This window comes from Pinus tabuliformis, chromosome 6 (genome assembly GCF_031772625.1).
Source record: "Pinus tabuliformis cultivar Carrire ecotype Pingquan chromosome 6, CPIR1, whole genome shotgun sequence".
Taxonomy (NCBI): domain Eukaryota; kingdom Viridiplantae; phylum Streptophyta; class Pinopsida; order Pinales; family Pinaceae; genus Pinus; species Pinus tabuliformis.
Genome location: NC_142292.1, coordinates 1,234,474,030 through 1,234,491,207, shown reverse-complemented (window position 1 = coordinate 1,234,491,207; position 17,178 = coordinate 1,234,474,030).

The following is a 17,178-nucleotide window of genomic DNA, read 5'->3' as shown; positions in this document are numbered from 1 at the left end:
GACTCGTTAAAATCATTAAATAGCGACAAACTTGTCTTTAGACGAGAACGAGTTTCACTATCGCTAGGCTCGTTAAAACATAGCGATGGGCTTGCCCGAAGGGCAGGTTATAGAACAAGCATATGTTATCCTCCTCAAGCTTGACAAAAATAAAGAGGTACTGTTCAGCAATGACTGGGGAAAAATTGGGAGAAACTCAAGAAAACTTTGATGGTAGCAAGTCGCTCTTGAACATGACACTTTTCCTCCGTACCACAATCGGGTTGGGTTGTTTCATTCACCGGTCACATCCATGGTCTCGCCATACCATCCATATTTGGGGTAATGCTACCAATCCATCGCATCAGTGTCGCCATATGTTCAAGAGAAGTCGTTCAGAAAAGTCAACCGTGTCCCATCCACTGTCGTACATTACCTTTCATCCTTTCATGACCGCCACCCTGAATCATATGTCACAGATCGTTTTCACCTCCATTAAAATCATTAGCTCCGTTCCATGTCACTGATGTGGGATTCATTAAGGCCCTCCTTTGACGGATCGCTTCTTGTCGACATCAGCTCATTATCCAAGAAGTTGATCTAGGAACAACCCCTTCAGTACTTTTAAGCTTGCATGCCTCAATGGCAAGCTTCTCACTTCCGGCGACAGGTATACATCAATGGCCTTCGACCGAAAGATTTTGCGTGGTGTTCGACGCCAAGTCCTTTATTCACACCGCGTGAATTGTACTGTAGTACCTTGAGGGTCATTATCATTATCGGTGATTCCTCTCGCGCTTGTTAACGGTTTACATCATTGACCGGTAATCAAGCAATGTCTTTCCATGTTCGACTTCAGAACATTTCTCACATGGATCGACTTGTACTTAGAGTGAAGATCGAACAAGTTTGAAGACCCCGGATCTAGTTTCATCCATCCAGGCTGCGATATATATTCAGGAAAAATAAAGACATTGACATGTACATCATTGCAGCAGATAATCATCCTACTCAAAGGATGATAATTTCATCAAAATTATCAGTCTACCATCAGACAATTGTCTGTTCTATGTACAGAAAAATGAATTTATAAAGCTGAGCATGGGAATGCCCGCCTCAGCTAGATCATGAAAGCAGTATGAAAAATAATGTATTGCATTGTATCTTATTACAGGTCTCCTCCCAGCATTGGATGAACGTCGGATCCCCCTGATAAAGCATTTCACCCGATAAACGGCCTCATACTTTAGGGGGCAACTGTTATAGACATTTTTGTGCCTTACAACATTGAGCATGAAATGTCCATAATCTAAGGGATCCAAAGTCCCTAAACATGTTGTTCCTACCCCTAGAGGAACAAGGCTAACAAACCACAGCAATTCACAGAAGTTCTCCACCAGAAACTGCTCAAAAACAAGTCAATTCAGGATCAATTCAGTGGCTCCACTAGCTGTTTGCGCTGAATGTCAAAGCCACCACTGGCTACCTGTGCTGAATGTCAAAGGCAACACTCGCTACCTACGCTGAGCGAGAGTGGACATGTGGCAAGTTCATTTCTCAAGGTGTCAAAACCCAGGAAGCTTCCAAAATGACACTTGCCTCAGGGAATTCGACTATGATGAGTAAGAGGTTCCAAATCTCCAAGTGGAAGCAAGAACCTCCAAGTGGAATCAAGAACTGACAGAGGGAGAGGACACTAGTCAGATCTCAAGCTGACTCATCCTCTCTCCAAACATCTATATATGGATCTCTCCTCCATGAGATCTAGAGGCTGGAATTTTGTTATTGCAAAGAATTGTTGTTGGTTTGAGATTGGAATCATTGGGTGCTTAATGCTTTGAAGGGGGTGAAGATAGGAATTCCATTTGTTGGGAAGGAGATGCTGGATTGGAGCCCTCTGGGTTGTATCTCTTCCTGAACCTTGTTATTCATCAATAAAGCTATCTTGGTTTCTCTTATATACTGATGTATTTTTTATGTATGATTGCATTATTATGTTTAGTTTATTTCTAATCCTGAACTAGTTATGAATATGAATCCATGTCTTGTGTAGTTTTCTCTTCTTGTGATCTTGCAGAAACCTCTTGAAGCTGGGCGAGCGAGAAGGCAAGTAGCTGGGAACTCTCCAAGAGAAGAGAAACCGGATCGAGGGACAAACAGAAGACACAGGTTAGTCCATCCATCTCTCTTCATTCTTAATTCATAAAGGAAGAATACTAGAATAGATGTCTCTGTTTGTTGCTAAGGCACTGTCACACCTTAGGTGGATAGGATCATCCTGCATAGGCATTTTTCCCCACAACAAGTTGATGACTTAGAATGTAAAGGAAAATACAAATATCATGGCCATAGTCTTCTCCTTTGAGATGTGGAAATTGGACCATATCAAGGTGAGTAACGAATGCAAATTGAGACACAGTGAGATCATCGTCATGGATAAATATGTCATGAGTTTGATATGCCTAATGCCACATAAAAAGAGGAAGAATAAACTCTACAAATTTATATCTTTTGTCATCATTGATCGGCTGAAGAAAGACCAATTTTTCAAGTAGTTGTTATAAAATATTTTTCGACACATATCTTTAGATGCATTTGTTGGCCAGGGAAGCATCATTTTATCCCTATTCAAACCTAAATTTTACTTTAAAATGACTTTTTCAAATTCCTTATGCGAGCTGCCCATATACAAAACACATATATATGTGGGTACTCCCAAATAAACTTGTGTATACCTTAAAATATGTTAAAAATATATTTAAAATTTTCACATTTTCGGGTAGGGTATACGGTTTATACCAAAATCCACCTATTGTAGCCCCTTTCATAACCACCCAAAATAACTTCTAGTAGTATTTATGCACACCTTGTGTAGTGAACTATACACATAATTTTCCTTTGTATCCTAACATTGGAAAATTTATTGTCAACCAAGTATGTTATCCCTATGCTTTTAAGCACTCTCTCTTCTTCTGGAAACCCTCATTTTCATGTTGTAGCATTGAGCCTATTTATATCACTATAAAATATTTTACTCGAGGAGGAGACCTTTAGTGACCCTTGTTGAGTTCATTGAACAAAATTATCCTCTGAAAGTAGAAGTAGTCACTGATAAACATTATGACATCATTGTTTTGTAATTTAAACATTGTCATAATAATATTGTGCATTTCTCCATTTAAACATCCCAAAGTAATCTCTTGTCAATATTATGTAAAATTTATTTTACCCAATGAATTTATGAATTGGACAATGTGATTTTAAGAATTCTTAACCAAAATTCATTTTCAATAACATACCTCCTAGATTAGATTATCTCCTCCTCCCTGGATGAAAAATAGCTTGATGGGTATTAGTGTTTGATGTATCAAAATATGTATCTTCAAAGAAAATTAATTTTAAGTATTCTAGAATTTGATTTATGCCTCAGCAATATGGTTTCTTTCAAAAAAATATCATAGCTTACCTTGTCATGTATGAAGATGTCTTCACTAAACTAAATTTTCTTGTTTTAAATTTTTCTGTGGCTACAAAAATAAGTACATAAATTTGTAGTTTCATGTAGTAGCTTACTTTAGGGGCACTTTTTTCACAAAGAATACAAGCAAATGAAGCTAAGTTAAAAAAGTCGAAGACATGGGTTTTGAGCAATATATGGTAATTGAGTAATACATGAGAGAAATTTGTAGAAAAGCATGATAAGGGACACACAATCTTGTTTGTAAATCTCATTTAATAATTTCTTGCAAAATTCATAGTAAATTTTGTGTAGCAAAATTGTAGTTTTATACAATTGCATGCATCCTAATACTAGATATTGATTTGGATCTTTTTTCAAATCATTAACATATGGTCATCCACTATCAACCAAGATTCTAAGTCCATCATGTCAACATAAGAGAAAGATCAAATTATTGGTCAACACATAATGTAGTCATAGAGTACCCAAGCTGAATAAATGCCAAATCAACCATGAGATCATCATTCCTACTTCAGCTAGTAGTACCAATCAAAGATAAACACGAGGTATAACAAGCTTTCAAACTTTTTGATTTAGTAAATTTTTTTAATGAGAAAACTATTGTAAACATGTGATCATTTTTTTTACCCCATCATATCCACCTTTCTCAACAATATAAACCACCTTCTTCTGATATGGTTGTCATTCAATATGCTTTAACTATTTTCAACCATCATACCTTACTTATTATCAAATCATGGTTGTCATTGTTGAACTCCAAGATATGGTTCATTTACAAAGTCCTACCTTGGTCATAATGTCATGCAAAATAGAATATCTTATCATACAAATTGAATGGATCCCTATTTCCTTGATGAATAATAGGATTTTTTTTATCTTCCACATGTTACTCACCTTGTAATGGCATAAATCTTAGTTTTTGATCAGTTTGATTCAGAATATGAAGGAACACTCCTTAATGAACTGTCATAGTGATTATCTTAAGATAAGGGAATTATTTCACACATGGAACGGATTGACTTAATAATACATCTCTATAGCACAAGATCATAAAGTACATGTGGAAATTACTTGGACTGTCTCTTGTGGACAACTTTTATTCAAATAAACATCTTTGACTATTAATGGGAGCCAAGAAATAAAAGGGTATAGGGCCACAAACATAAATGGGTTGTAGCAACTATTGGTTCACACATGATTTGGTAAAATGTGTATAGCCCTCATATGTAGCTCTTATTTCAATTATGTTATGAGCAAGTTATTTTGGAAAAATTTCACAATGGGCAGCTAGATTTCATTAATTGGGAAACATCTTGTACATAAATATCATTAGTCATTTGCTTGGTTCTTGAATATTTTCATAGAACTACGAGAATAATTTTGGAATGTGTGTTGGGATAGGGTCCCTAGGGTCAATTTTGGTTTTTGGTTAGAATTTTGTAAAGAATGTAAAGTCTCCGTGAAATGGGGAAGTGGAGTGCACAACTAAGTAAGAGTCAAAGGGGCTTTAGCCCCTTGTGTGGGTAAGTGATAGGATGGTTTTGAAATTCACTCATAGGCCATGGGCCATGGTATTGTATTAGAAAGGCTATAAATATTTGAGTCATAGTGAGTCTAGAAGATAACTTTTTGGGGTAGAACAAGTGTAAGGGAAATTTGCTAGGAAGGAAAGCTCTGTTTCCTGTACTTAGGCGAAAGGGGAAGGCTTTTGTTGCAGCTGAGTGCGTGGAGACCTTGGCAAGTCCGTAGCTATGTGTGCAAGCCCCTGCAACTAGGTGCGTAGGGTGGAAGAGTCTGTAATTTGAATTTTGAATCTAATAGAGACTGATTTTGGACCAAATCTATTACATATGTGCCTTGTTCTTATTTATGTTTAAGTTTATACATTATCACTTAATGATCTGTTTTCTATGAAGTAGAGAGTATTCTTTGCGTGAACCTATCAAATATCTAATATCTATGCATGAAATGAGTAATGAACTTTTTTTGCAAAGGTAGTAACTAAATCTGTTATGATATCAATTTGAATCAGGTAGATCCGTACGAAGGTAGATCTAGGGTTATTATTTACTAAGTGAAAGTTATGAGTTTTCTTCTTCTAGGTCTGAAAAGCCTGATCGTAGACCTTTGCGAAGGTCTGGAATCCATTTGGATAGAATTGCAATAGTGGATCATAAGAAGGTCTAGGTCTGCACAAAGGTAGATATGAGCCATAAGGACTTTAGAATACACATCACACAGTCTCTAGATGTAGAAACCTGGTTCTAGCATCCCCCAATACTGCTTTGGGTGAGACTGTAGCCTGCGTTATGCAAGTTGTTGCCGAAAGGGCCAGTAGTTAGGGTTTTGTTTGTTGAAGTGAATAACTCTAAACCTGGGTCAAGACTCCTTAAGCCAACAAATGGTTCCATTTCCGAGACATGGATCTATCTAAGAGATGTGCAATAAATAGTTTCCTACAAAGAAAGAGATTGAGAAGTGGATTGACCGAAAAGTGCATGCATTTGTGGCTCAAGAGAACATGAGCCCTAAATTATCCAAGAAGCAGTGGTTGCAGATATATTTATACACAGACAAGACCGAAGAATTCTTTTATTTCTTCCCTGGCGAACTACACGAATGGTTGTATAAATTGGTGGATAGTTAAGGGACGTGGAGGCTTGACGGCCCTATAGTGTGGACTTTGGAAATGGTGCGACGACTGGAAGCATCAGGAAGCAATATCGCACGGGTTGTGGATCATTGGATTGATCACACACTTGGAAATTTTCTCACTGAGTTTGTGATCGATAGAAATATCAATTATAGCAAAGCGGAATGTAGGCTCTTCAAGGGACCGCGAGATAAGTATTTGAAATCATTGAAAACATGCATTAAAATGTTTTTATGTGAAAAGAGGATTATGAAGTTACCTTGATGTTTGGGGCTGTGCGAATTGGGAAATTCTTTAGAAGAAAAAAAGGATCGAGCTCAAAGTACAATTCGCTCATTGAACCCCATTCAAGTGATGATGAAGGGACAGTGTTGACTACATTGCGAAGTGCAATTCAGTTAATTAAGTAAGGTATCCTAAGGATACCTATTTCATCCACTCCACCTCCACCTCCACCTCATACACCTACACCTTCGCCTCGACCTCCACTTCCACTTCCACTATTCAAAATGGCAAACACGATGAAGATGTCGGTTTTTAAATGGGTAGGGAGAGAAGACCCTAAACAGTTCTGGTTTGTTGCAGGAGTTGTATGGACGAAAAAACATATTACGAATGATAACATCAAGAAAGTGTAGTTGGTCACAACCTTATAAGATTGATCACTGACATGGTACATCAAATACTACATTGACAACCCCACCGCAACATTGGCAGAAACCTAGCAAGCTCTGAACAAGGAGTTTAGGAAGCCTAAGTCAGAGGCACAGTCGGTGACTGAGTTTAAAGAAATTTGACAAAAGATAGATGAGACACCTTGGGATTTCGATCAAAGGTTGAAATTCTTGATTATGAAAGACAATATGGTGATTATAGATTCCTAGCTTCAAGCTTGGTATATTGCATCGCTCTTGCTTCACTTAAGATTGTCGTTGTCACAACAAAAGATAGCAACGCAAGCAGAAGCCTTAGAAATTGTGATGAGGCTAGAAGCCTCACCCATATAGAATACAAACCTTGGAGTGAAACAGATTAACTCACAGCTGGAAATCCTACACTTGGAGTTGCAGATCCTAAAGAAAGGAAAGGAACCCCAGCGTGAGGTGTGTGCTGAAGTTTGGTGCTTGAAATGAAAGCACCATGAGCATGATAAGGAGCATTACCTGGTTTATTAGAACTATCTTATTCGGGGAGGGCTTGCTCTTGTGACACCATAGAATAAAGTTGTGCTGAGCACGAGAGTTGCACCATGGTGTGCATTCTGTCAGGTTATAGGACATCATGTAATTGATATTTGCCATTTACTACAAAAGTTTGTACAAACCCCTCAACAATTATTTTGCAATTTCTCTAAATTTGTAGGTCATGACGAATTCCATTGTAGAAGTTATGATTTGATGATGGATAGAACCAATACCTATCGAATGCAGGTAGAAAGTCAGCCTCAGGATCAGGGCACAGGAGCAACGCGCAGAGGATTCCAAGTCCGAGGACGAGGAAGAGGGGGCGGAGCTAGCCGAGGATGTGGGTAGATAATTTTCTATAACTGTGGCGAAGCATAACACTTCATGCGGGATTTCCCAAACCCCACGCATCTTTCATGTTAGTATTGCAAACAGTTTGACCATGTTATAGAGGAATGTATGATCCTTATTGAAAAGATGAAAGAAAAGAACACGCATCCCTAGCAGCTTATGCAAAAAATCCAGATGATGAGGGTGGAGCCCAGTGAAGAATATTACAACATAAATATAGTAACAAGAAGGGGTATGGCCACTACGTAGATAAGGGAAAGCAGTTTGAGACTGACGGGTGAGTGCACAAGGTTGCCAAGAAATAAATAGACTTTGATCTCAATTGAACTAAAGAGAACTTCATGGAAGGAAATAAGAAATTCGTTGAGGCCTCCACCTTAGGAAACTAAGAGAAAATACCGGAAACTCGTATGACACAAGAAGCAGACACCTCAGTATTAGCTACTTTTCTAAAGACCTATATGAATTTACTGCGTGAAAAGAAAGCAGTAGAAGGGATGCAAGAGTTAATCGATAAGTGCACAAAAAAAGAAAATACCCTTACTGAACACGCACCGTGAGAAAAATTGGTGAGCATAAGAAGTGAACGGGGCATGAGATGAAGCTGACTATGCAGATAGGAGAATAAAAAATGGACCAAATCATCATGGATTTAGGTTCTGATGTGAATGCACTGCCCAATCAGACATGGGAAAGGATGGGGATACCTGCACTACATTTGTCTCCTATTCAATTGTGCATGGCAAATCAACATAATATTATTCCGATGGGGCACCTACATGGTGTAACAGTAGATATTGAGGGTGCTAGCGCACTAGTTAACTTTGAGGTCATTGAAATAGTGGATGATAACAACCCATACACCGTGCTACTAGGGATTGACTGGGATTTTGATATGGACAGAGTAATCAACTTGAAGAAGAAAAAAATGTCGTTTGAAAGGAAGGCACTCAGGGTTGTAGTGCCACTAGAACCTACTGAGGGAGCATGCTATACTAAACTTGTTCGCGATTTTGTGGAAGATGATGATGACCTGGATCAGATATACAAGATCATAGCGTAAAATGAATATTGGATCAATCCTACGGCTGATGGACGAATTGTGTGGGACAAGGATAGCTCCTGCACCTCAGACTCAGATAAAGAGCTTGAACACTGGAAGAATCAGTTGCATGAAGAATCTACGCTCCATCGTAGTATGATGACCAAATCATAGTTGTGTGTCTTAACTGAGGTAAGGAAGCTTCCACATTATGAAGGTTTTACTGATGTGGATCTATTTTTAGATGAATTTGAAAGGGAGGTACCTGAAAAAAAATCACTTCCAAGCACTGGAGTTGGCACTACATGCTACACCTGCTCGTTGGTGGGGTACGTACATGGAGAGATTCACTGGACGGAAGGAATACATAAGAATGATGAGATTAAGGTTTGGGTATGCTAATACCGGGATGATAAAAACTACAGTGGGAAGTATGATCCTCGCGATCATCTGGCACGATGGACTAAGGCATGGGGAATGGAACCACAACTAGAATGGGTGCACATTTTTTGTCATACCTTAGATATAATCTTGATGAACGAATATTTGTAAACGGAGCTTCACCATGGGAAAACTGAATGGGATATCTTAAGAGAGAGTTTCTTATTAACTTTCTACTTTGAGGATAGGTTTGAATGCATTGATGAAGTGCTCCAAGAGATAAAAGTAGTTATGTTTAGAACGCCTAAGGAACCGGTAGAATGGGCTCAGACGGATTGGAGTACATAGTTGTGCCATGCGTTGGAATGTTACAATGTGACTGTTGAAGAGGAAGAAGAAGACCCGTGGAATATTAACATTCCAGAGATAAAGGGACAGCACGAAGTCGAAGGACCAAAAGCTGAGAACCTGGATATATTAGAACCTTTGAAAACTATAGAAGTAAATATTGGATCTAAAGTGAGCCTAAGTTCGCGAAGATAGGAGACTATTGGGACAAAGATATAGTCGATAAGGTGGTTGAACTGTTGTACGAACACCAAGACCTATTTCCCACAAAGTTTTTAGATCTAAAGGGGATCATTGGAGATTTGGGTGTTATGAAGATTACATTGAAACCAGATGTGAAGCCCATTAAGAAGAGACCTTATCAGCTAAATACGAAGTATAAAGAAAAGGTGTGCCAAGAGCTTGATAAGATGCTAGATGTTGGTATTATTGAACCAGTAGAGGAATCTGATTGGGTAATCCCAATGGTTTCCAAGAGAAGAAACAGAAGGGCGAAATCAGGATATGCATAGATCTAAGAAAGCTAAACAATGCATGTGTACATGATCCGTTTCCAACACCATTTACAGATGTTGGAGGATAGGAGGCTTATTCATTTACTGAAGGTTCTTTCAGATACCATCAAATAAAGATTGTGCTAGAATATCGAAGCAAGACAACCTTCGTGACAGAGTGGGGTTTCTTTCAGTATATAGTAATGCCATTGGGATTAAAGAATGTGCCTGCAATCTTCTCACAGGTTGTCATCGCATCGTTCAAATAATTTATCCATAAATTTTTGGAGGTTTATTTTAACAATTGGACTATGTTTGGGTTGGTAAAGCACCATGTTGCAAGTTTTTTCCTTATGTTGGATACATGTCGAAGGTATCAGATTGCACTAAAGTTGAAGAAGTGCATATTCTGTGTGCCCTTTCGAATTATTCTCGGACATGTAGTATGTAAGCATGGATTGATGGTAGACCCTGCGAAGATCATTGTGATTGTCAATTTGGAAGCTCCCTAAAATGTAAAATGGTTGTGCGTGACCTTAGGGCACACTGGGTATTATAGAAAGTTTATCAAGGCGTATGCTTAGATAACTGCACCAATGGAAAAACTATTGAAGAAAGATGTGATGTTTTTTTGGGATGAAGAATGTCAGTGCAATCTGGATGTCTTGAAGGAAAAGATGGTGATTGCGCCCATTTTGGTGTTTCCAAACTAGAAGAAAAAATTCCATGTGCATGTAGATGCTTATTATATTGCGCTCGGTGCAGTATTAACATAGGTAGGATAAGGAGAAATTGATCATCCGATAGCCTTTGCGAGAAGAAAGTTATCAATGGTTGAGAAGAATTATTCCACTATAAAGCACAAAGGGTTGGAAATGCTCTACGTGCTGCAAAAGTTTCGACATTATTTATTGGGTGCACATTTTAAAATGTATATAGATCACTCCGTGCTAAAGTACCTAGTCAATAATCCTGTGCTAGGGGGGGGGAATTGGCCGATGGTTATTGTTGTTTCAAGAATATGACTTTGAATTGATTGTGAAGCCTGGAAGGCTAAATGTAGGACCAGACCATCTGTCAAGGATTGAAATAGGCAAAGAACAAAATAGTTTGGAGGAAGGACTGCCAAATGCACAGCTCTTTGCGGTTTGTGTCGCGGATGACCATTTTGCTGACATCATTCAGTTTTTAACCACGGGTATAGCTCCACAATAATATTGGACTCAGCAGAAGAAGGAACTAGTAGTCCGCTCTGCAAATTTTTCAATGATTTCAGGTCACTTATATCCTCGCTGAAGCACATGGAGGAGCGACTAGAGGAAACTACACAGGAAAAGTGACTGCATAGAAGATTTTGCATGCTTGGTTACGGTGGCTGAAATTACATAAGGACTCTAAGGCATACTATAAGGCATGTGATGCTTGCCAAAGGACAGGAAAGCCTTTGTGAAGAGATGAATTGCCTTTAAATCCTTAGGTTTCATTATAGGTGTTTGATAAGTGGTATATTCATTTCATAGGCCGAATACAACCACTTGGAAAGACAACGGGCGCAGGGTATATTATTACTGGAACATAATATTTAACCAGATGGGTGGAAGCACAACTAGTGAAGGATTGTACAGCTGCCACCACTGTGAATTTTTTGTTTGAATATGTCTTAACATGGTTTGGATGCCCTAAGGTGTTGATGAGTGATAGGGGTACACATTTCTTGAATGAAACGATCAACATGATGCTTGAAGAATTCCAGGTATACCACCAAAAGAGCACGCCCTATCACCCACAGGTGAATGGAACGATGGAAGCATTTAAAAAAATCTTGGAGAATGCATTGACAAAGGTCTACAACATGCATCTGAATGTCTAGGATATGTGTGTACCAATAGTATTATAGGTATATAGGACAACTTGCAAGAAGTTGATAGGCCAAACACCATTTAGGTTGGTCTATGGGATTGAAGCAGTGATGCATATGGAATATATTGTGGCAAGTCTATGTATTGCAGCTTTGACAGATGGAAGATCACGAGACCTTGGAGGAATGGATCATGCAGGTGATGGAGTTGGAAGAGGACCGATTTCTTGTCATATTTCACCAGCAAGTACAAAAGGAACGAGAAAAAACATGGCATGATCGACATATTAAGTTGCGCACTTTCAAGGTGTATGATTTAGTGCTACTATATGACAGTAAATTCACAAAGTTTCATGGAAATTTCAAATCCACTAGTTAGGGCCCTATGTTATTAAGGCAATCACGAATGGTGGTGTTGTTCGGCTTGCAAAGCTAAATGTGGAACCATTCCCTAGGAAAGTGAATGGAAGTAGGTTGAAAATGTATACAGGGGATCCTGACCATGCACAATGACTATATGGTTGCAGGACAGTCTTAGTGCTCCAGGCAGTTGCAAGGGAGTGCGAGACTATAAACTACACTTCCAGACGAGGAAAAAAATATAGAAATGTGGTTGCACGATGGAGGCAAGAGGTGCGACAGGTGAAGTTGTGATGGATGAGTTGTGCCATAGGGGGAGGTACCATGCAGCCGATTCCAAAAATAGCTGTTGGAGTTGCTATTCATGATTGGATAGAAAAAATTCCCATTAAGAGGAGCAGGTAGGCTCCATTTATGGCGAATTTTTTGGGGATCTGCCACCAAATATGCATTTATTCTCCGAAAATGGAGGGAACGGTCATATTTGAATTCAAAACCATCTATAAAGCGGGCATGTTGGTCTATCGAGGAACACTTTGCATTATGACGATTGTGTATGGGCCCTCTTGTTCTCACTATATGATTCGAAATTTTTGGGAGGATTTATCTTCCAGCCCAATATTTTCAACCTTACCTGAGTGGAACCAGAAGATCATCCTTGAAAATATGTCTACACCAATAAGTTCTGAAGCTGTTGTTTCTCAAGAGGAAGGCCCTGAATTCGTGTCCATGGAAGCTACACCCTCAGTGCCTACGGCACCGAGGTCGCCTAGGCCAAAGAAATATTCTACTAAGGAGAAGCAGAAGAAACATGTACTGGTGAGGCAATCAACAAGGAAGAACTTGAAGGTTTGACAAAAAGAAAAGAAGGACAAGGTGAAGCAACGAGAGAACATAGTGGACTTGGAGGCAGAGGAGCTACGTGATGGAGTTGAGGAGTTAGATGTTTAGGAGGGTAAGCCTATCATATGCCTCTCAGCATATATCCCTCTGTAGAAAGGGAAGGCCAAGGTACCCAAGGACCCAGATTTGGGAAAATTCACAATCTCTACATTGATGTTTCCAAAGGAGGTAGTTTTTGAAGGTGCGCTCTTAGCGTGCATTCCGGTGCTGAAGATGGAGGATTGGGATCTCGCTGACCATGAGAAATTCCCTCACCTAGCTACCAATAAGTACATGATGAAGATACTATGAAGGAACTGGGTCACAAGACTAGAACCCATGAAATGGGTCAAATTCATTGAGGAGACGAGATTACTACATATGCTTTGCATGCTACACTTCCATCGATCGATCATCAACACTGTGTGCGCTAGTTGCTTGTGCTGGTGCATGATGGGTTCTTATGGCTTGGTGAACCCATCCCTATAACTGATATGCTTATTCACAGGATTACAAAGCTACCCTATAAAGGGGAGGACCCTACCAAGGAGTTTGGAGGGAAAAGCAAAGAAAAGGAGTCGACTAATAAAATGAAGACGGAGTTTGGGTTGATCAAAAAGTTGTGCGAATATTCTATCCACTTAATTCAAGGCTAAGCGGTGTAATTTTATGCCCAAATTCTAGCCAAGAAGATAATGAGGAAATATCACATGGATGAAGTTCCAGTGCCAGTAGTTTCGTTGGCTGCACAGTGCACAAAGGGGGTGCAGTACAACTAGGCACAGTGCTTATGTAAATAATTCCTAGTGAACTATCCCGAAGCACAGGAGGAGGGCAAGGCATTTCACTATACCTGGCTCCCTTTTCTAATTGTATTAGTAGCATGGTGACTCCTGGAGGATTTTCAGTTTCCTCCACAGGAAGAAGAATTACCGAAGGCAACGAAGTTCGCTTTTCTGTGGTCGATGAAGGATCCAGAGTGAATCATGGAGTCAAAGGTTTTTTGGATACTGGTTGAGATGGACCTATGCACAGTCATAATTTAGTGGCCAAGGTTGTCTCCAACCTTGTTTAAACAGTTATAGCCTTTGCAGAGTTTAAGGCCGACTTCCATAATGTATCGATCCAGGCAAGGTGGGACCCTAAGCATATATGGCACAAGTTTCCATACCTAGTCTCAGAGACAAACGTGCGAGAAATTGTGGGGATTTGGTCAATGGAGTGGTGACAACCCATAGATGTTGGTGCAGATACCAGTCAAGATGGAGAAATCTCTGTTGCGCAGACAATAGCTACACATAAACGAAAAGAAGTAGCACAGGTAGCGGTGCGAGCATTGGCCGAGCAGAGAAAGAAAGAAGTTGTTGTTAAGGTAGCTATTGAAAAAGAGCGCGCTGTGAAAGAGCATGCTGAGATAAAGATCACTGACATAGAGGAAGTCGAAGCATCGGATTCCCGGCATACTTAGGAGGAGAAATTATCCGAATAGGGTAGAGATAGAGGGGAGGAGTAGAGTACTCCCTTCACATTAAAGAATCGGAATAAGCAGACAACTTCTGGGACAAGGAAGAAGCACAAATTAGATAAGCAAGCATGCATTGACCTAATGATCCTCACGGAAGGGGACCTCGATGAAATTGGGGAAAAATTCAAAGACACCACAACAGATTTGTGTGAGCAATTCGAGAAAAATACATGTAGATGATAGGGAGCATCCAAAAGGATCTATGTGAGCTACAGATCCAAGCAGGCAGGATTCAAGCGAGCGTAGGGAAAGTGAGCAAGGTGTAAGTGAGCTTGCCACAAGGGAGCGAGAGAATATTAGAGATGGAAAGGACTCTGGACCTCAGAGTCATCTGCTTACCAAGGGATCACTCTGTTTGGAAACAAAGGAAGACCATGATCTACTAGGCATGATCAAAGACATAGGGGTAAACTTAGCTGTGATGCCACTTCAAACCCTCCATGTACTGCATCAAGGGGTCTCAGACAAGCTTAGAATTAGAGAGGAGTGTGCATTTGTAGTAATCAGTGAAGTTAAGGTAAACAATGAACAAATATTCATTGAGAAGGCTCAAGCCTTGAAAGAAAAGGAAGAGCTAGAAGCACGGAGTCAGAGCCTGGAAGTAGCAATTACATAGGCATGTAATTCCATTCCAGAGTTACATATTCTAGAAGACGTCGCAGCTACAATGAAGATCAGGAAATTGGCTTCTGCAGTCCACGAATCAAAAGATGAGATAGGAAGAGTCACATTTGACTTCCAGATGAAGATATCAGAATTACAACTAAAGCTACAGCTGACTACTCTACCAGAGGTCAGGGAGCATCACGATGCATCCATTAGGGAGCATATGAATACTCTGGAGATTGTAGTTAAAGGATGTGATTTTATTTTTAACCATGCCATGGAATTATGGGACATTTTGCAGGAGGACCCAAACCTGCAGAGGTTGAGTATAGAAATTAGAGAGGCCCAGCAGAAATATGATAAGATTAGGGCGACTGCATGCACATTGATGTCAGTCGAGCACTTCGTGTTCCCTATATGAATGAAAGTTGATACAGGCACAAGTACAAGAATTGTAGCAAAAAGAATCACTATTAAAGGCTTGGCTTCAACCTTGGACAAAAGAGGTTAGCCATATTTATTAGACCATTCAGGAGAAACTGAAAGCTCTGTAGCAGACTCATAGGACCATGCAAATTGTGGTAGAGGGACCAACTATAGAAACGTTGGTCAAAGAGGCGAAGAAGGCTACAGTACAAAGTACCAAGATCTGAATGCATTAAAGCAGCAGTTCAGTGAGCTCCACAACAAAGTCGAGAAGCTAGCTGAGTGACTCGAGGGCAAGTCACCATATTTGTGTTGGGGGCCTATTGGGATAGGGTCCCTAGGGTCAATTTTGGTTTTTGGTTAGAATTTTGTAAAGAATGTAAAGTCTCCGTGAAATGGGGAAGCGGAGCACACAGTAAGTAAGAGATAAAGGGGCTTTAGCCCCTTCTATGGGTAAGTGATAGGATGGTTTTGAGATTCACCCATATGTTGCAGGCCATGGTATTGTATTAGAAAAGCTATAAATATTTGAGTCATAGCAAGTCTAGAAGATAACTTTTTGGGGAAGAACAAGTGTAAGGGAAAAGTGTTAAGGAAGGAAAGCTCTGTTTCCTGTACTTATGTGAAAGGGGAAGGCTCCTGCAGCTGAGTACGCAGAGACCTTGGCAAGTCTACAATTGAGTACACAAAGACCTTGGAAAGTCCACAACTAAGTACACGGAGACCTTGGCAAGTTCGCAGTTGAGTGCACAGGCCCTTGCAGTTGGCTGCACAGGGTGGAAGAGTCTGTAATTTGAATGTTGAATCTAATAAAGACTAATTTTGGACCAAATCTATTGCATTTGTGCCTTGTTCTTATTTCTATTTAAGTTTATACATTATCGCTTAATGATATGTTTTCTATGAAGTAAAGAGTATTCTTTGCACGAATCTATCAAATCTCTAATATCTATGCATGAAATGAGTAATGAACTACTTTCACAAAGGTAGTAACTAATATGTTATGATAACTATTTGAATCGAGTAGATCTATGCAAAGGCAGATCTAGGGTTATTATTTACTAAGAAAAAGCTGTGAGTCTGCTTCTTTTAGGTCTGAAAAGCCTGACGGTAGACCTTCATAAAGGTCTAGAAGCCATTTGGATAGAGTTGTAATAGTGGACCATAGGAAGGTCTAGATCTGCACAAAGGAAGATCTGAGCCATAATGACTTTAGAATACACATCACATACTCTCTAGATGCAAAAACCTAGTTCTAGCATCCCCTAATACTGCTTCAGGTGAGACTGCAGTCTGTGTTATGCGAGTTGTTGCTGAAAGGGCCAGTAGTTAGGGTTTTGTTGGTTGGCATGAATAACTCTGAACCTGGGTCAGGCCCCCTAAAGCCAACAAAAGTGAACAACAAAACTACTCTAAATATTTACAGACCATTTTTGTACTTTTATTTGATGTTAATGAAAGTTTGAATGACTTAACCTTAATCTTTTATACTGAGTTTCTTTTAAGGAAGTTATCTCCGGAGACCCTGGACCTAGTCGCTGGAAATATTGTTGTCTTCTCGTGTATTATTATCTGTTGATTCCTATCATATGCACAATTGTTGTTTCT